Source organism: Sciurus vulgaris, assembly GCF_902686455.1.
Source record: "Sciurus vulgaris genome assembly, chromosome: 17".
Lineage (NCBI taxonomy): Eukaryota > Metazoa > Chordata > Mammalia > Rodentia > Sciuridae > Sciurus > Sciurus vulgaris.
In genome coordinates, this window is record NC_136478.1 from 74,218,588 (window position 1) to 74,238,760 (window position 20,173).

At 46.2% G+C, this 20,173-nt stretch overlaps 1 long non-coding RNA gene and 1 pseudogene across 2 annotated transcripts in view; both read right to left on the minus strand.

Moving 5' to 3' along the window:
• Positions 1–20,173, minus strand: part of LOC306647941 — a 203,182-nt gene that overhangs the window by 176,131 nt on the left and 6,878 nt on the right. The window lies entirely within an intron of this gene.
• LOC306647726 (vomeronasal type-1 receptor 1-like) lies at positions 6,661–7,605 on the minus strand (annotated as a pseudogene). Its single transcript has one exon. The product of its transcript is annotated as a vomeronasal type-1 receptor 1-like (transcript).

The window sequence follows — 20,173 nt, forward strand, 5'->3', positions numbered from 1 at the left end:
TGGTCTGTTTGGTCAAGCAGAGTCTCTCTAAGAAGCAGAATTAAAGAAGGTAGGGCAGACTCACAGGACCCTGCTTAGTGGATGAACCTGTAGGTGCAAAGCCATAGAGGCAGACAGGGAGATGTGTCCTAGGTGTATGTCCAGGGCAATGTTGAGATCTCAGAGCTCAGCCAAGCACAGGCCCATAAAATATGGCAGAAAGGAAGAAGGAGGAAGAAGAGAATGCAGGCCTGCATTGACGATGAGGAGTGAGGCCATCGGGTTCTCTACATTCTGGTCAAGCCATAACCTGTGCAGAAGAGGATGCAGAGCCATGGCTGGGAACAGATTCTGGATGAAGCTTTCCACATATCTTTTTTTAAATAATTTTTCTAGTTGTTCATTTTTATGTGGTGCTGAGATTGAACCCAGTGCCTCACACATGCTAGTTAAGCACTCTGCCACTGGACTACAGCCGCAGCTTCTCCACATGTGTACTCTTAAACTACCCCCTAATTCAAGACAGTAAAGGTTGTTTTTTTTCTTTTCTTTTTTTTTTTTTTTTTTTTTTTTTTGGTAAGCCAATTAACCACAACAGGAAGGCTGAGAAGCCCTAGGAAGGGAGGTCCTGTCAGGGGCAGAGGTTAACCGAGCAACCAGGAGCTAATCTGAAAAGACCAGGATGGGGGAAGTCTCAGAACCCGCCTCCCTAGAGATACATCTCTTCTAAAAATATCAGAGAAGAAAATGTGCTGTCCCATGGAGCTTCTCCCAAGGAGCATCCCAGGAAAAACTACTGGCCAGATGCACCGGCCTCATCCCTCTCGTAGGCAGACACTGGAAACCATGACTGCAGCTGACCAACTCCAAAGAACAGAGAAAGACTGTTACTTCAGGTGGTTTCAAGGCCAGTAAAATAGGCAGAAAAAGGCAGGACAGGTGCAGGTGTGCCATGGAGCCCTGCTTATTCCAAAAGAGAACAGTCATGACTGCTTTCCTGAGCTCAGGAGTGATCCTGGTCACTGATCTACCCAATCGACACCAGTAGGTATGTTCCAGCTCTGTCATACCCAGGTTCTGTCCAGGGTTTCTTTGGACAGTTTCTGTCCTGCAGCCCGACTCCCTAAGGACTCCACTGAGGAACATCAAGAGTGCCACACGCCATCCTCCAAGGAGGTATGTCCACATGCTCCTCAAGGCACGCAGGTACAGCATCTTCCCATTCCTTTTGGGTTCTGGTGGCAACATACTCCTCATTAAGTGTTTAGATATGATTTCAATGATGTCACTACCTACAAAGCAACCTAGCTTCACTGGCTCCCTCCAATGTGACTCTAAAATCTGCCTTAACTAAATTCAACAGGCCCCTTTCAGTGACCCCTGATCCTTCTCTCTGTAGACACTGACAACATCCCCCCCTCCTCCTGGAGGCTCTGGCCACTGGTGATGGCCACTGTTGAGGAAAACATCTTCCTCAGTTGGCCTCATGCTACACACCATGGAAATAGCAATCCCTGGCCACAACACTGAACTCTGGAAAACAGAGTGTCCCATGAAGCCTGAGCCTGTGACCCTGAATCCAAGTTGCCTGCAGGGGTGTAAGTCATGGCAAGATGCCCAAAAGTGCAGCATCACCAGCAGCACCTTTAGACCCACACCTCTGGAGTGACTGGCCTTCCCTGGTCTCACTTTCTTGCCCCTTTTTATGGTTTGTGTGAGGTCAAACCTGTCCCAGGACACCTTGTCTAGTTACAAAGTTCCCTGAGATTAGCTGGGTGAGCAGCAATGAGAACTTGGGGTTGCTAACTTCATACGTGACAGAGCTTGGTAGAATATTACTACTTCCCCCCCCAGCCAGCAGGTCACTAGTCAAAAGGGACCCAAACAACAATAGACTTGCCAAATTCCAGGCAGGGATTCTAGTTTTGGATGCATCCAGCCAAAAAGTAGACCCATTTTTATTATAAACTGATGGGACACCATCTGCAATACCCCCAATAAGGGGAGTCTCTTCCTCACAGACACAAAAATACACATGGAAAAACAAGTGTGTACATCTGCAGAGACTAGATGACCAGAACACCCCAGGACTGTCGTCCTTGGCAGTTGTGGACAACAATTCTGATAAATGAGCACAGCATCTCAACTTTCTAAAAGGTCTCAAACAGCCTGTGCCAAGAAGGTATATCATGGTCTCCTCAAACAAGTCCTTTCAAAATTCCAACCTGACCCAGGTGTGGGGGTCCACACATGGAGCCCCATTGGCTTGGGAGCCTCAGGCAGGAGGATTGCTGTATTCAAAGCCAGCTCCAGCAACTTAGCAAAATGCTGTCTAAAGTAAAAAATAAAAAGGGACAGGGGATGTGGCACAGTGGTAAGATGCCCCTGGTTTCATCCCCCAATACCTCATCCCCAAAAATCCAACCTGACAATGCCTCTCTAAATGAGTCTCTTCATTCCACAGCATTTAACTTCATACATTTTCTATCATGCCCCCACCTCCTAAGGAGTGGAGAAGGAGGAACTCTGGAGTCCTGGGATCAACTAAGGTGGACATCCTATGGACCAAATAGCTACTCCTGTGACACACGACTGGTTTGAAACTAAACTTCCAGAAGAAAGTTAAAAACACACACAGGTCAAGTTCAGCTGCACACATTCTGGCTCCAGTAGTCCTGCCATGTTGACTGGGGAGTTCTTATTGGCTTCTAATAGAGGTCCAAACCTCTGGGTAAGCCATCTTCCAGGTGAGTCCTGAGACCCACATACTCAGTGCCCCAGGCCCACCATGTGGATGTACGTCCACGTTGGAGATATGCTCCAAGTCCAGCTCCCAGAGAGAGCTCCCAGTACAGGATTTTCCCACAGCAGATGACCCTTCTCCAGGTAAAACCCACCCCACCCCTCTGTGTCCCTGATGTACTGAATAAGGCTCTGAATTTCTTCCTTTGAGACTGAGGATATATTGGTTTTAGGTCTCATCTGCTTATCCCAGGATCCTGAGGGGCTCCCTGCCAGAGGCTTACTCCCTCTCCCCTGATGAAAGGCAAGTGCATTAGTGGTACAATTCTGTGCTTCCAGAGATGTCTGCTCATGGTGTCAGCCTCTCAGTCCCCAGGGAGTGACCCCTCACTCCCTGGTGGTTTTCAGGTGTCCATCACAAACTCTTCACTTGCATCTCTAACCAGGACTTCTGCATCTTCTTGGTTACACACAAATCCCACGAATCATTGTAGAGACTTGACCCAATCAGCAGGTCATGCACCTTCCAAAAACATGTGTGGACCTGTGCCTGACCCAAGAAACCAGCAATCACTGCAAAATCACACTTCTGTCTCCATCATTGGTCAACTCATCAACCCTTCTATTGCGATCTGTAGATATTAACTGTCTACAGACTCTTTCTGTCTTCTTTTCTTCTTCTCTTATTTATTTTTGGTACTGGGGATTGAACTCAGGGATGCTCTACCACTGAGCTACATCCCCAGCATCCCCAGCACTTTTATTTTTTAGTTTTGAGGTAGAATCTAAATGGTAAGGTGTCAGCCACACCTTGAAAAGGGTCTTCCCACTCAGCCTCCTGAGAGGCTGGGATCACGGCATGGCCACCGCAACCTATACTTTAGACCTTTGTAGTTCTGCCATGCTCCACTGTTGCAGGTCCCCACTTTTCACGTCTATTTTCCTGACTAATGCTCTACAATTTCAGAAGTTATTTGAAGGATGCATACCACGGACTTCGTCTATTTCTTTTGTGCTTCTCCCTTCCCCTGAGATGCAAACTATTCTCTCTGCTGCTGGGAATTTATGTCCTGCTCTTTAAAATCTCCACTGTCATCACCTCAAAAATTCCCCCAAATGATGCCAAATAGCCATGACACCAGTAGTTTCCTGTGTGCTGTTTTTAGATTCTGCTGTGGTGCCCATTAACCATGGGGAACAACCACAGTTGATGATTTCCTCGTCTCCTGCAGGTGAGCTCCCAAGGAGCTGCGTTTTTCCAACTGGGGATCCATGTCATGACTCCGTACATCCAATATAGTTCTGCTCTGAATGAGCATGCTGTCAGATAACCAGAGACATTCTCCAACCCCAGAGCCCAGGAAACCACACCAGTGGATCCCAACCCTTACTCTGCCTCTCCTGAGGAGTCTCCACTAAAAGGTGTGGCCTGTGCTTCCCCTTTCCAGTCTGACCACCTGCTGCATCAGAAGTGGAGGGTGTGGAAGGTGCAGGAGGTCAGGGAGTATAGTGAGGCTGCAATGCTCCCCTTGGAGTGCCAACAAAATGTTGCAGGAACAGGAAAAACCAAGTGCTGAGGAGCAAATGGGGCTACCAGGTGTCACTGGCCCCCTGTTGGTAGTGGCACCTGTGTAAGAAAGGGCATGAAGCCTGAACCTTTCCAGGGAGGACATAAACCCACCCAGAGGAAGGAACCATGTCCTGGGGGTTGCAGGATTCCTGAAGCAGTTTATAAAATGCTTTTCTAGAAGTATGAACTGAACTGAAGGTGGGAAAGTGTTTAGTTGTAAGTGCAGATAGAATCCCTTCTGAAGGATCAACACAGTGTTCAGGAATGCTGGATTAGAAAGGAAACAACCAACATAAACACACTAGGCAATAGGAGTCTCCCCTCAGATGAACACTCAGTGTCTGGGACCTGGGTGAGAGGACAATGTCCCATTGTTCCAGGAGAGGGACACCAGGTGAGGAGAAACAGGGAAGCAGGGTACTGGGCATGCATACTGCAGGGTGCAGCGGGCAGACCAGGGTGTTCCCCAGACACTCCTGAGCCACGCCTGGGTGAGCTTGGTGCAGAGAGGCTTAGACTGAGTGAGGGGTGATGGAAGTCCCTGGACTTGCCCATAGTGCCGATTGTGCATGGCCAAAGCTCCTTCCAGGTTTTTAGATACCCATGATAGGTGTGGGGTCTTAAGCAGGGGCTTTCCCTTAGTTTCCCTGGTCAGACCTGGGGTGTCGGCACTGTTTCACAGGTGTTTGCTGTTTACACTGGGAAGTGATACCAGCAAGGGGGCAGCATGGAAGGGAGTTCCTGGGCCCTGGGTTGGGGGGTCTCAGGCGAGGTTTGGTGTGTGTCCTTGCTCAATGCAGATCCTCGACTTGTACTTCAGAAATGTGAGATGCAAAGCAATAAATTGTTATACCGATTTCAAATCTGATAAAATAGGGTAAGAAGAAATGACAATTTCCCTCATACACTGTTACTTTAAAGAAAACAAGAATAGTGATAGAGTATGTGTTTTATTTAAAAAACAAGCGATGCATACAAATGGCTATGATGATGTTGTGAAGTACAAAAGTTCATAATTCTAATATTAACTAAATAAAAACACTTGGCACTTCAATAACTATATTTACAGATGCTTGTTCATAAATTTACAGATGTAAAATATTAAATATGGGGGTTTGTTTCTTTCCTTTATTTTTTTATCAAGAGAGGAGATTGCTGTTCTTCAGATAGACCTTTAAACAGCAGCTTTTATTCTATGTAATTTTGTGCATGAGAATTCTCATGTGGGGTGAAAATAGGCAAGAGACGTTTAGTAAGAGTTTAGAGACTCAACGTTATCCATTAGAAACTGATCATGATTGTAAGGACTAAGTACACATGACACACTTGACTAAAACCAGCCTTCAAGATTTTCAGTATTATTAGTAGAAACACGTGAAACCACTGAAACTATTTTAATTATTTATATATAACCAGAGTGCTCTACCACTGAGGCTGCATCCCCAGCTCTTTAAATTTACATTTGGATACAGGGTCTGGCTGAGTTGCCCATCCTGGTTTGAACCTGGCACTCTGGTGACTGGTCAGGATGGCTGGGATTACAGACCTCCCCAACACAAAACAGCATAGTGAGAACTGCTCAGTGAGAAGGCCTGGGATTTCCATCACCCTGATTGGATTCACTGCACTGTCTGTCACCTTAAACAGCCACTCAGATTTTCTTGGCTATCCTAGGTGGCAGGCCCAGAACCTTCCCTGGCCCTACTCCCCTGCTCACTATATCTGTTTGCATTCCAATCCCATGAGAATCAGCCCACCCAGTGAGCTGCACTTGACTTCCTCACACCAGTCATGCAGTTCATTTCCCTCTGCCAAAAATGTTGGCTCAAAACTTCCTTGGAAAACTATTTATCGCCATAGTTAATAAAATGGAATGTGTATTTCAAGATTTTTGAAACAAAAGATTTTTAACATCCTCACAAGAAATGAATGATGCTATTGAGATGTTGGTGCATGTAGGTGATTTACTCTTTATATAAAGTGTACAGAGATCAGCACATCACATTTTATCTCTGAACTATCATAATTATTTGCCAAGGAAAAATAATTAATTTAAAAAGAAATGATACTGAAACACTAGAAACAAATGGCAAAAAGGCTTCAGTAGTTCTCATAAGACTTTAAAGGAAAGAATTTCCTTATCTGTAATCTCAACAATTTCTTCTAATACACTATTTTAAAATATCCTAAACTTCCCAATTGGAAACAGGGTCAGATCCCTGTTTAATTATGTGCATGGTGTCTGTGCTTGGTCTGGCCTAGGGCTGAGGCTAGAGGAGATATTGCCACCTCCTGTGCCATAGGGTCAGACTGTCTGAACTGGGGGCTCTTCAAATATGAGCAGATTTTGACATGAACATTCAAATACCTCAAGGAGAACAGACCCCTTGACAGGTGAGTGGATTAGGGAGACACAATTTTTCCTCACTCGGCAGTGAGAGAGGGAACTGAGAGACACGGGTGTCATTGATGAGGAGCACAAAGGGGCTGAGTGCTGGGAAACATGAGGCCACCAGCACGGAGCTGCTCACGACCCACTGGCCTCTGTTTGCAGCTAGGGTCATCCACATGGTCAGTACAGTGTAGACTGAGTAAAAGGAAACAAAGGAGCTCACCAGGATCAGGATGGTGCGTGTGGCCCTGACCTCATGGGAGGCTCTGAGGCTGGGGACATGGCTGTGAATGTGCTGGACTCGCTGCTTGTGCCTGTGCAGGAGGACGACCATGGAGCCACTGGCCCAGACCATGAGAACCAGACTCATCAAGTCAGGGGAAAAGTATAAAGATTGAGTATAAGGTGCTCTGACTATATTCTGTTGACCAGGAACAGTAGCCATGACTCCCTTCTGCACTGAGATTTTCCTTATTCAGTGGGCCATTCACTACTAAAGGCAGAAATGAATTTATGAGGAGATGCAGGGTCCAACAGAGGAGACAGCAGGAGCCGATGCACTGTAGGGATCTGATCTTGAGCGAGATCCACCTACAGATTCCGGGTTGAGCGTAATGGCCTGGAAGCCATTGAACAGGCACAAGGTGCTGAAGGACACACCAGCGCTCACTCTGTAAAAATAGAAGACTAGCTTACATCTCCTATCATCCAGGAAATGTTTCCATCCCAAACTTGCCAGAGTCTGAGGTACACCTTTAGAGAGAAGAACAATGGAATTGGCCAGCACCAGCTGATTGAGAATCAAATCCGTGGGTCTGAGGTGACGTCTGGTGAACAAGGTGAAGTTATAGAGGCAAAGGAGGGAGAAATTTCCCAGGAATCCTACTCCTGTCTGAGTGAGAAAAATAATCCCCATATCCATGCTGAACAGATCACATCAGCAACTGGAGTGTGGGTAGTACCTAATGTCAGGAAATAAATAAATAAGAGTAAATGTGTCACCATCAGGACAAGCCACAATGTAATACTTACCATACACTAAATACTCTCACATGAAAGAGACAATGACTTTCTGCCCACCTGCTCAAACAAAACATAATAAAAACCTGAGCTGCACAAAGCCTCAGTCTCTAACTTCCAGGTGAAGGTGAGAGTGATGGAGAGCTCTGTGCATTGACATGGGTCCCTCCTCAGGGTGGAGGGTGCCCAGCAGATGTCTCTGCAGGGAGAGGAGGGGGAGGCCTTTGCAGGGACATGGGTGCACCTTCATAGTGGAGGGTGCCCAGCAGGTGTCTCTGCAGGGAGAGGAGGGGAAGGCCTGTGCAGGGACATGGATGCCTTCAGGGTGGAGGGTGCCCAGCAGGTGTCTCTGCAGTGAAAGGAGGGGGAGGCCTGTGCAGGGACATGGATGCCTTCAGGGTGGAGGGTGCCCAGCAGTTGTCTCTGAGGGGAGAGGATGAGGAGCCCTGTGCATTGACATGGGTCCCTCCTCAGGGTCAAGGTGCCCAGCAGGTGTGTGTACAGGGAGAGTAGACAGAGCCTTGTGGGCTTTAGTGGGTTGTTCTCAAGCATATATTCTATAGGTAAAGACAAGACCCAGACATGTGCAGCATATATTTCTTTTAAATATATAAGGACAGAAATATTGGGGCAGAGACTGGCCACGATGGAAGGGTAGAAACGTTGACTTTGTAAAGTGAGCCGATCTGTATTTAATAGTACAAACATGTATTTTCCCATGATTCTCTAAAAATAGTATACACCTTTCATATCAAATTCAAAAATTTTCAAAGTTAAAAGAAGAGATTGTTTGATTATTCACTATGTTGTTGTATTTGTACTTACCCGAAATAGTGCAAGTAGTAATTTTTTTCCTTTTTCTGGGGACAGCAGGGTCCATGGGGACAGCCGGAACCCATCCATCACCAATTTAATATTTTACTCAAGACAGTGTCTGGGTAAGTTTCCCAGGTTGGCCTCAAACTTGTGATCCTCCTGCCTCAGTTTCTCAAGTAGTCAGGATCATGGGCTGGTACCACCATTCTAGGCTTCAGATAAATAAAACACAGAAACATATATTAAAATTACAGCCCTGGAAGAGGAAGGTTAGGCTGTGGTCCACAATCATGTTTGCAAATGTGTTATCATTATTCATTTGAAATATATAAAAGTCTGTTTACAGAACTGACAACCAACCCTTTCAGTATAATTCAAGAATATGTGAATAAAATATATGTAACTCAAAACCACATAACATTGGAGGAGTTAATGCAGGCAGTGCATAAGTTTTGAACACATCTGTATTTCCTATTTCTCTTCAGTGAGACATCTAGACATTGTAACCCACTAATCCGACATGCTGCTTTATCCATTTTTATCTTGGTAATCGTTTAAGTGTAATGGTATGCTTTAATGGATATTCAATTTACAATATTTGAGAAAACATTTTTCTCCTCACACTCATGTGTGAACACTGAACAAATGCATTGGAGTCTTGGGTAAGGGCTGCACAGTGTGGAATGGAAGTTGGAGGTGGGCAGAGGAGACCCACCTTATGTCCGGCCATCTTCCCTGCAGGGCAGCTGGTTGCTTTCAAAAAGGCAGAAGGGAATAAATTATGTTGCTTACTTGGTCAGGCAGGGGTGAGTCAGGAGACACCTTTCTCCAGGTTCCAGATGGAGGAAAAGGTGTCTGGAAGGAGCCTCACCAGAGACGCTGGCCTTGGGAGAACTGGGGTGGGAGGTGGAGTCGGAGCACACACCCACGTCAACTGTGGGCTTGGGGGTTTTTTGCAGAATGTCCCAACTGATCACTTTACAGCATCTGCAAGACAGAAGGCAGTTTAAACTCATCAGTGAACTACAGCTCCATGATAGGGCTGAAACTGTGAGGCAGAGTAAACACAGGGGAAGGGAGAGTACAGGGATGGCTGAGAGACCAGGCCTGCCATGTATCCAAGGGAGCAGGGGGTCAGGCTGCAGCAGGAGTCTTCAGGCTGGCATGAAGTCAGGTCCCTAACAGGAGCCTGGGCCCGTGAGGCTGTGGTGTATTTTCAAATTCTGACTGATAAATAGGTGCTGAAATTCATAGGGCAAGTAAAGTTCAAAGTTTCCAACAATGCTAGGGATGTGTGGACACACGGGATCAAAATAGATGCCCTGAGTCCTCAGGGAAGGGCACCCACCTGCCCATCCAAAGCATCCCTGATGTGAATGGGTGTTCTTTCCTGTTTCATAAGAAAATTTGTGTGGGGTTATTCAGAATAACAGATTGATTGTGGGATGAAAAAGCAGCATAGCATTTTACAATCTGTCTACAGGCTGGGGTGCCAAGTGTCATTACAGTCAGACTCAGGCACTCAGGGTCCCTGGCTGGCCTCTCCCTTCCTCTGTCCCCATCACAGTTCACACACATTTCCCCAATCACCTTTTCATCCTTGACAAAGGAAATAACTCTTTTAAGTTTATCTAACCAACTATTTATTGTTCCTCTCCCGAGGAGAGTAGTTTTAGATTTAGCATTATGATCACCCTGGGCTCTGCCTCCTCTCCCTGGGATCAGAATGAAGGAAAGCAAGAGCCCATGACCATACTCATACCTTCACCTGGATGCCAGGGCCCACTGGGGACTCACCTTCCTTAAGCTCACCTGGGTCTGCAGAGCGAAGCCTGTAGAATGAGCAGAGAGTGTTAGTCAGGGACCAGTGAGGACATCTCAGAGGGAGGTCAGAGCAAGAAGGAGAGATGAAGTGTTTCCTGAAAGAGCTGCTGTGAATGTGTGTGTGTGGTTGAGAGTGAGATTGGGAGAGGAGAGAGAGAGAGAGGGAGTGGAAGGGGGAGAGAGAAGGTAGAAGGAAGGGGAAGAGGGAGAGGGAGAGGGAGAGGGAGAGAACACTGTCATAGTTTCATGTCCAATCCCCTCTGGATCCATGCTTCTGTGTCTGTTACTGCATTTGGGGAAGACTCCCTTCTCAGAATCTGGGAGTGATATGAATGCATGGACACTTAGCTGAATGATGCTTTCTGTCAGTGTTCCCAGGCAGCATTGTGCAGGTGTGGGCAGGGAAGGTGATAAATGTCAGGGACTCTATGACCTCACCACTTTGCTGGGAAGTGTCTGTCCTTTCACCTGCAGGTGCAGTGACAGCACCTGCATGGGGACAGGAGGTCATCTGGGGAACACGTGGTGAGGACTGTGCATGTCTCTGCAAGACCTTTGCCATGAGAAGCCCCTCAAGGGCAGAAGCAGATGGGACAGGCTTCACATTGGCATAAGGAGAGGTCCCAGTGGAGGCTGATCAGAGCACACAGGGACCTGCCTACTGAGAGGGGACATGGAGCACATGGCTCTGGCTGAATTTCAGTCTCGTGGAAAACTTGGGCTTCAAGGTGTGATTGCTGAAATACCTAGGGACTTCTAGGATGCCCAAACTGAATAATGCCAGCATGTGAATTTAGTGGAAAATGAAACCAGAGTGGTTCACGTGGGCAGAGTGACACAAGGACATATCCTTTTACTGCTCCAAGAGTGCTTCAATGTCCCCTCCCTCTCCCAGCAGGTGAGGCACTCTTCTAGGCAGCTGAGACTCAGGAGATATAACACAATGTTTCCCATGGAAACTGATTCCTGTTGAGGAAAACAGACCAAATATACAAAAGCAAGGTACTAAATGGTACACATCTTGTTCAAGTAGGACATGCACGCAGTCTCAGGTGAAGACACAAGAAGGGGCATTCTGCAAGGTGCGGTTTTAAGAATGAGCATTCTGCCAGGTGTGGGCCAGGGAGGAGCATTCTCATTTGCAGGACAGGGAGGAGCATTCTTTCATGTGAGGGCACATGGAGGAGAAATCTGCCATGTGCAGCATAGGGAGGAGCGTGCAGCATAGGGAGGAGCCTGCATCCAGGTGCAGCACACTGTGGAGCTTTTGTCAGTTCGAGTACAGAGAGGAGAATTCTGCAAGTTGCAGCACATTGAGGAGCATACAGTTAGGTGCAGCACAGAGAGGAGAATTCTGCCAGATGCAGGGAAATAGAAGAGCATTCTACCAGGTGTAGGCAAAAGGAGGAACATTCTGCCAGGTGCAACACAGGGAGAATTCTGCCAGGTGTGGGCAAAGGGATGAGCATTCTGCCAGGAGAAGTACAGGGAGTAGAATTCTGCAAGTTGTTGGTACAGGGAGAAACATTGTGCCAGGTGTAGGTACAGGATGAGAATTCTCCCAATGGAAGCACAAGCAGGGCCATTCTACCAGATCTGGGCACAGGGAGGAACGTTCTGCTAGGTGCAGGCACAAGGAGCAGCATTCTGGTAGGTGTGGGCAAAGGGAGAAGCATGCTGCCTGGTGTGGCAAAGGGAGGAGCATTCGGCAATGTGAGGGCACATGGAGTAGTATTCTGCCATGTGGAGCACAGGGAGAAGATTTCTGCCACGTTCAGCACAGAAAGCGGCATTCTGCCAGGTGTGTTCACAGGGAGGAGCCTTATGGTAAGTGAGGCACAGGGAGGAACATTCTGCCAGGTGCAGCACAGGGAGGAGCATTCTGCCAGTTTAGGGCCTCAGGGAGCAGCATTGTGCCAGGTGTGTTCACAGGGAGGAGCTTTCTTCCAGGTGCAGCACAAGGAGAATTATCCCACATAAGGGCACATGGAGGAAACATTTGGCCATGTGCAGGCACAGGGAGGAGCTGTCTGCCAGTTGTGGTCACTGGGAGAAGCATTATGCCAGGTGCAGGATGAGGAGGAGCATGAAGGCAGTAGCACCACAGGGAGGAGTATTCTGTCATGTTTAGCACAGGGAGGAGCATTTTGCCAGGTGCAGCACAGGGAGGAGCATTCTGCAGAAGCAGGCACAGGGAAAAGGTTTCTCTCACGTGCAGCACAGAGGCGCATGCAGCCAGGTGCATAAACCAGGGTGTGTTCTTCCAGCTGTGGGCAGAGGGAGGAGCATGCATACAGGTGCAGGAACAGGGAGGACATTCTGCCATGTGCAGAAGAGGGAGGAGCATTCCTCCAGGTGCGGTCTTAGGGAGAAGCATTTTGGCATTTGCAGCACAGGGACGAGCATTCTGCCAGTTTCAGACACAGGGAGGAGCATCCTTCCAGTTTTGGGCACAGGAGCATTCTGCCAGGTGCAGGGCAGGGAGGATCATTGTGCCAGCTGTGGGGACAGAGAGGAGCATGCACACATGTGCTGCACAGGGAGGCACATTCTGTGAGGTCCTGGCACACGGAGGAGCGTTGTGCCATGTGAGGGTACACGGAGGATAATTTGGCCATGTGCAGCAGAGGGAGGAGCAGTCTGCCAGGTGCAGCACAGGGAAGAGTATTCTCCCAGGTGTGGGCACAGAGGAGCATTCTGCCAGGTTCAGGAACATGGAGGAGCATTCTGCCAGGTCCTGCACAGGGAAGAGCTTTCTGCCAGGTGTAAGTACAGGGAGAATTTTGCCAGATGCAGCATGGGGAGTAGTATTCTGCCATATGTGGGCACATGGAGGAACATTGTAACAGTTTCAGATGAGGGAGAATCATTCTGCGAGATGTAGCAGAAGGAAGAACATTCTGCCATGTTCAGGCACAGGGAAGAGCATTCTGCCATGTTCAGGCACAGGGAGGTGCATTCTGCCAGGTGTGGGCACAGGGAGGAGCATTCTGGCAGGTGTGGGCACAGGGAGGAGCATGCTTCCAGGTGCAGCACAGTTAGGAGCATTCACCCATGTGCATCACAGGAAGGAGACCTCTGACCTGTGCGGGTACAGGGAGGAGCATTGGTCAGGTGGAGCAACGGGAGTGTCAATTCTGCCATCTAAGTTCACAGGGAGGAGCATCTTGAAATGTGCAGTACAAAGAGGAGCATCTGCCAGGTGCAGCGCATGGAGGAGTATTCTGTCATGTGCAGTACAGAGAGAAGCATTCTTCCGGGTGTGGTCACAAAATGGGTCTTTGCGCTAGGTCCAGGAACAGGGAGGAGCATTTTGCCAGGTGCAGCACAGGGAGGAGCATTCTGACTGGTGTAGAAGAGTGGGGAGGCTTCTGCCACATGTGGGGAGCATTTTGCCAGGTGTAGGCATAGGGAGGAGCAGTCTCCCAGCTGTGGGCACAGGAAAGCCTTCTGCCAGGGGTGGGCATATAAGGGAACATTTGCCCAGGAATGGGCAGAGAGAGGAGCATTCTGCCAAGTTTGGACACAGGGAGGAGCATTCTGCCATGTGCTGGATCAGGGAGAAGCATTCTGCCAGGTGCATCACAGGCAGGAGAATTCTGCCAGTGCATCACAGGCAGAATTCTGCCAGATGCATCACAGGGAGAAGCATACTTCCATGTTGTTGCCACCTGCAGGAACGAGACCACAGGAAAGAATCGGAGGCAGACTGGGAATGAACAACTTCTTTATTTTTCTCAGGGGTGCTTCCTTGCTTGCTTCCTTGCTTACCTCTCTCCCCAAGTAGATGCCTTGGTGCCAACACCAGCTCTGCCTGACACTGTGAGAAGAGAGAAAACAGCAAGCCACCACAGCTAGGAGTGAAAGCAAGATGAGAGCGGCATGCGTAGAGCGGGGCCCCTAGGTGCCTGTCGTTCAGGTGTGCTCGGTCAGATGCCTCACGCGCGAGATTGCTGGGGTTGTGGCGCCAGGACAGCCAGGAGACTGTGCGAGCATAAGGGTGGGGGAGGAGGTATCCGGCGCCAGCAGGTGGGCGTGTCCTCCCCCTCGCCGCAGTCTCTTCCAAAAGCATCTGTAAGCATGTCTCTACATCTCCCCCTTTTTGTTTCAAAAGGTGAAGAAAACTTTAATGGATGCGTGATAGCTATCACTACATCTGGATCGACTGTGCCTGTCTTAGGCATCCACATGTCTTACTGACATTCTTACCCGACATCAGATAATCAAGAAGCTTGATATTATTGTCTTGGCTCCTGTCTTAGGTTGATATGTTAGTCACATGAGACATTCCCATCTTTGACTACCAGCCGTCCATTTGAGACAGCCAAGCCTGAGAAGAAGTTCCGGCTTCTAAGGTGGCAAGTGCATTTTTTACAATGATCTTATCCCTTTGTTGGCATAGGCGCATCTTACACATGCAATAAAATGCTAACACAATGAACAGCAGAAGTATTAAACAGAACCCCATAATGCCTGCCCATTTTTGACTCCATTGTACAATATCTTTAAAAAACGTAATTACATCAGCAACAGAGGGCACCTTGACTTTAGTAGAATTTACTAAGATTGTTTGGGCTTGTAGTGATCTGGTGAGATTATCAAACTGATAGTTCCAAGATCCATTAAGCATAGCACTAAGTTGTCTTGATAAATTGGCAGCCCTGCTAAAATTATGGTATTGAACCCCTGTAAGCCATAGTCCTGAATAATGTCCAAGACTTCCTGATGCAGCAAGGTCCGTCAAAATATCCACTTGTTCTTGGAGAAGATCAACACGTTGGTTGAGTATGACTATACCAGAACGAAGATGTTGATTTATGGTTTCCTGTGTTTGAAGAGCCGTGGCCACACTACCAGTGAGGTTGTTCAATGCCTGTGCAGTGGGAATACTTGTAGCTAGGGCAGCTCCAGCAGCAGTAACTGCAGCTGATAACACAGTGACAGCCACAGCCACAGCTAGAGATATTCCAAAATCCCTCTTATGTCGATACAACACGACAGGAAGGTCTTCCACATTGGCTAAAACTGGCATTGGGAGGTACCTAGGAACTCGAAAACAATCATTAAAGCAAAACTAATACTATTCCAACATCGAGTTAAAAAAAACATGATGAGGGAGTGCACTCTAAAGTATGATTAATGGAGGAGGCATTAGAGACTATAAGGATGAACAGTGATGTGACACATATAGGGGTAGGCTTAAATGTAATCAGGGAGGAGGATCTAGAAATATTAAGACCTGTTTCAAACACTGTAGAGGTGTTATAATCATATAACCCATTAATAAATTGACCTCCGTGAAGCATACACAGAGCACTAATGTCTGTGCAAGCTCTTCCTCTGAAAAATGACCAGGAATCAAAAGAATTGGCTGTATGTACCATTAAAGGATTTTGAAAAGAAAAATTATATCCAGAAAAGAAACTATTAGAGTAGGTACTAAATCTAGGAGCAAAGGTAAAAGATCCGGTTCCACCTACAAAGACAGCTCCAGAGGAACCTTGACATTCAGACCACAAAGAAGGCCATGAAAGGGAAAACTCCCAGCAAGGTGGGCCCCATCTAGGTACCAAGAGTTTGGTTGCCAAGTATTACACAGGGATGGGTAGAATCATTATTATAAGAAATGGAGAAACATAAACTACCAGAGAGTTGAAAAAAGTAATTAAGAAATGCATAATATCCGAATCCACAAGTATAGCAGGTAAACCCAGTGTGCTATTAGTAGTAAAACAATGGGGGATAAACAGAGGAGGTGTTAGTTAAAGGGAGAGGCCAAGGCCATCCTGTAACTACAGACCAGAGTTGTAAAGTGTTTCCATCAATCAGTGGAATCATCAGGAGGAGAATTATCATGTTCATGTTCACTGTTTTCATGTTGTTTATCAACTGCTGAACGACTGGTGACTTGTCTGATGAGTCTTGCCGGCACCCACACCAGAGAGGTTGCATCCTGTGGAAAGATACAAACAGATTCTTGCCCCCATATTAACACTGGGTCCAGACCCTTCCACATCCCTGTAAGGACATCTTTCCAGCAGGCTAGCAGTTTGTGTTGCTGATGAGGATTCCAATGTCTGTCTCCAGCAGAATAACCCTCTGAATTCATAGTTAAAAAATTAAAGAAGAGCTATAGCTAGTCTATCTCTGGGGGTAACCCAATCTCCCCCTTTTTGTTTTAAAAGCATGAGCTTGAGCATTTGATTAGCATGCTCCACTATGTCTTGGCCTTGAGGATTATAAAGAATTCCAGTTTTATGAGTAATTTGAAACTTAAGACAAAACTGAGTAAAAGATGATGAAGTATAAACAGGGCCATTATCTGTCTTAAGCATTTTAGGAATGCCCATAGCTACAAAAGCTTGTAAGCAATGAGAGATAACATCTTTAACTTTTTCCCCAGAATGGAGAGAAGCAAAAATCAATCCTGAACATGTGTCAATAGACACTTGAATAAATTTTAGTTTACCAAAGCTGGGATCATGAGTAACATCCATTTGCCACAAATGATTGAGTAAAAGCCCTCTGGGATTGATGCCTACATGTGGAACTGGAGAATGAATACCACAAGATTGGCATCCCTTAACAATAGTTCTAGCTTGTTCTTTAGTTATTTTAAATCTACGTTGTAATGTTGTACTGTTAACGTAAAATTGAGCATGAAATTGAGCAGCCTGTTCTACTGAAGAAAATATGAAAATAGTTTGAGTTGGAAGATCAGCTTTATGATTACCCTCATGTAGAGGACCAGGCGAATTGGTATGAGCTCTTCTATGTCCAACAAACATAGGTTCTTTACGTTCCCATAAGATCTTCTGTATTTGAAGAAATATCCTAAAAGCTGGAGTATGAGGAAATATAGGTCAAGCCAATTCTAATTTAGGAATTGCTTGAGCAATATAATTACTGTCTGTAAAAAGATTTATGGGTTGTTCCCTGAATTCTATAAGGGCTATGATCACAGCTTCCATTTCTACCAATTGAGCAGACTTATGAGAAATAATATGAGTGATAGTATTTTGGCAAGTGACCACTGCAGCAGTACCATTAAAGGATCCATCAGTAAAAACACTTAATGCTCTGGGAATAGGTTGTTTTTTAACTACTTGGGGGAATATAACAGGATGATTAAGACAAAAAGACAATAATGGGAACTTTAGAGGGTGTTTATCAAATTTTGCAGAAGTAGAGCATTTAGCAATAGCCCAGTTATTATCATTAGCACATAAAATTTCAACTTGTTGGGCAGAATAAGGAGTTATAATGGCAGTAGAATATATACCAAACACTCTAACTGCACATTTTATCCCTTAAAGAATGAGCTGTGCCACCATAGAGGTATAAGGTTCAATTATATTTTTAGCAGAGGCGGATAAATGTACCACATTAATGGTCCATCTTACCAGACAATACCCGTGGGCGTATACTGAGAAGGAATTAGTGTAAACAGAAGTGGTTGTAAGAAATTAATTCTATCACAGTGGGCACACTCAGTAGCCCTTTCTACTCTACTTAAAGCTTCTCTAGTTTCATTAAAGATCTTGGAGAAGATGGATCATGATCCCCATGGAGTGTGTCAAATAAAGGCTTTAATTCTCCTGTGGAGAGGCCCAAAGTTGGTCAAAGCCAATTAATATACTCCAGTAGTTTTTGGAAATCATTTAAAGTGGTTAACTGATCTTTACTGAGCTAGATTTTTTTGAGGTTTGATGAATGTGTCCATAATTTGAAATCCTAGATACAAGATAGGGGATCTAGTTCATACATTTTCCTCTGCTATGATCAACCCATGTTGTTTTAGGCTGATAGCCAAATCCCCAAATATCGCAAGTAGGTTCTAATGATCAGGATGAACTAATAGAATGTCATCCACATAATGGAGACAGATGAGTTGGATACTTTTTTCTTATGGGTTGTAAAACTTGGTCTACAAAAATCTGACACATACTTGGGCTGTTTGCCATGCCTTGATTGCTGCTGTATATATCTGTGCATACACTCCAGGATCATATTGATTTGGGGTATCTATTGGAACGTATTGGCCTCCTGTTAGCATATCAACATTTCTACCAGGAAACCCTGCTGCTGTGTTTCTGTGAGCAGTTTCAACAGATATTTCTTTCCACTGAGCTCTCCAAATCAGATATTGTCCTCCAGATAACACTGCTCTGCACAACTGTTTCCAATCAGTAGGAGTTAAATTTAAATTACTCAAAGACTCAAACATACTTATGGTAAATGGTTCCTGAGGTCCATATGTCATAACTGCCTCTTTAAAGTTTTTAATGGTTTTAAAGTCTAATGGTTGATTGTATCTCTGTCTATTTTGGTCCTCAAATATGGGCAGGTCCCATGAATTTTGGGGTTCTTTGTATTCAAGGGTGTCTAAGCACTTAGAAAGGTCCTGAATGGCCTTGGTCAGAGGATCTTCCCATGGTGGTGCAGAAGGCTGCATAGGATTTAGCTTTCCCCTACCTTTTCTCCTGGTTTTTCTTAAATTATCTGAGTAATTACTTTCTAAGTCACTATCACTCAATTCTTCCTCACCTTGTTCTCCTTGTTTACCAGATTCTCACTCTTGTACTTCTCCTAAGGCTTCATAGGAAATGTTCCTTTAGGAAGAAGAACCCCCTGTTTGTCTGTCACTATTAGATCCTGTTTCCTTCACTGCCGTGCCATTACTTTTTAATACATCTTTTTATGACCTTAGTCATTTGGGTCTTTAAAATTTCTGACCCCATTTCTTCTTACTTTCCCTTGCCCTAAACCACTCTGGCCAGAGACACCCGCAAGGTTCCTCAGTACTTACCCACCGTGCCAAATGCCCCATACAGGCCACCACTTGTTGCCACCTGCAGCAAGGAGACCACAGGAAAGAATCGGAGGCAGACTGGGAATGAACAACTTCTTTATTTTTCTCAGGGGTGCTTCCTTGCTTGCTTCCTTGCTTGCCTCTCTCCCAAGTACATGCCTTGGTGCCAATACCAGCTCCACCTGTCACTGTGAGAAGAGAGAAAGCAGCAAGCCACCACCCCTAGGAGTGGAAGTGAGGCAAGTGCAGCACGCGTAGAGCAGCACCCCCAGGTGCCTGTCGTTCCAGTGTGCTCCCTCATCCGATGCCTCACGTGTGTGGCCACAGCGCAAGTGCTGCTGGGGGGACCATGCGTGTGTAAGGGTGGGGGAGGAGGAGGCATCACACACCAGCAGATGGGCACGTCCTCGCGCACACGTGTATGCACGGTCTGTTCCTCAAACAGCTGTAAGCATGTCTCTACACCATGTGAAGCACAGGGAAGAGCATTCGACCAGATGTGTGTATAGGGAGGAGTATTCAGCCAGGTGGGAGCACAGGGGGGAGTATGCAGCCAGTTGCTGCCCAGACAGAAGTATTCTGTCAGGTGCAGCACAGGGAGGAGCATTCTGCCAGGTGTGGGAACATGGACGTGTCCCTCATATTTGCTATGTTCAGGGCAGTGGATTCTGGAGTTGCTGCAATTAAGTGCTTCAGTAATCTGAGGATGGATTCTGACCCTTCCCACACGCACACAGGATTTTTTTTTATATACTTAGCATTAGTACCTGGAGATGGTGTGGAAGGGCACACAGCCATGACTCATCTTTCACCCCTGAATGGAGGTGAGACAAATGGTGCTTAAGTATGTTTGTGTTCCTTTTCACATTTTGCTCAATACATTTTAGAAGTTTAAGGAAGATCACATATACTTCTGGTCTCTTTTTAAACTATGTAGAATGGGTGATAATATATCAATTTTTTTTATAGATCATGAGATTTATTGAAGACTTGAAACCAAATCTCCAGGTTCCAATTA